At 39.3% G+C, this 1,210-nt stretch overlaps 1 pseudogene; it reads right to left on the reverse strand.

Annotated features, from left to right (window-relative positions):
• Window positions 1-336: 336 nt before the first annotated feature.
• LOC119587419 overlaps window positions 337-1,210 on the reverse strand; it is a 2,974-nt pseudogene continuing 2,100 nt past the window's right edge.

The following is a 1,210-nucleotide window of genomic DNA, read 5'->3' on the forward strand; positions in this document are numbered from 1 at the left end:
GTTGCAAAGCAAGGGGGTCTACATTTTGTTACTTGCATATGAATGGCTTGGTTGATGCCAAATGAATTTACAAATTCTGTACAATAAATTTTCCACCATAGTAATAGGTAACTTCCATTTCTTTAGTAAAATATATAAAAAGACGAATGGGAAAATGTGTATTTTATTCGATACTGACTGGTGTATCAATAGCAATTCGGAAAACAAAAAGCATTAAATAATATTATCAATTCTCAAAAGCTATAAGATTCATATAAATAAAATATGGACGAGTATGATAGGCTATGCAAACTCTAATTTGTTTCATCCTTTTCAAATCCAGGTTCTTGAGTTCCTACGAATTAGCCCCGAAATCCCACTTCCCCAAGTCGTCTGGACGTCTTGAAGGAGTGTCGAGTGGCGTCTTCAGAGACGTCAGGTCATGTGATTACAGTAGAAGTAACACGTGACCTGACCTGGCACCTCGCACTGTAGGCTCGTCCTGGACCTCGGGAGGCTTGTTCAACTCCGACCACTAAGCGAGGCACTGGTCGTGGGGTCGAACACGTGCTGGTTTGACTGTCGCTTTCTCTTCAAAGCTTCTTCAAGGGTAAATTTTTGAAGCAACCGATACGCTCGAAACACTTGAAAATTGAAGCATTTGAAACACTTGAAAAGTTCGACGCGCCCGGAACTATTGAAGCATCTGAAACGTTTTGAAACCGTTAACGGTTGAGTATCTAGCGATTGCGGAACCACCTAAATGAGATTGCTGTGACTTATTTCTATATATTCTAGCATTCGGGGCGATCACATGAGACGGGTGACGCCACTTTTTGTCAAGTGTATGTTCCGATGCTTTAGTTCTTCAGCGTCTGACCGGTCAAATACCAGTACTTCGTGATGAAAGGGCAAGGAAACCACTGCTAAGGAGAGAAAAGAAAAGTTTGATATTTAAAAAAAACATCAGTCATTATCTTATTTACAGACTGTTCGAGAGTGTGAAAGGGAGAAAAAACATGAAACGAAATTTGGACGAAAAATGCATAAACAAAAAAGAAAAAGGTTCCCATGACTATAAAAACAAGAAGACCTAGATTAAAGGACAGAATATACTGTATCATATACTTTAGAAAATTATGTAGAGATAATTCGGCAATTTTCTGGAATAGCGTCTTCCCTATGGCAATGACTGGTATCGATGGATTCATTTCACCCTCTAGTACACACA

The sequence above is a fragment of the Penaeus monodon genome, chromosome 22 (assembly GCF_015228065.2).
Source record: "Penaeus monodon isolate SGIC_2016 chromosome 22, NSTDA_Pmon_1, whole genome shotgun sequence".
NCBI lineage: Eukaryota > Metazoa > Arthropoda > Malacostraca > Decapoda > Penaeidae > Penaeus > Penaeus monodon.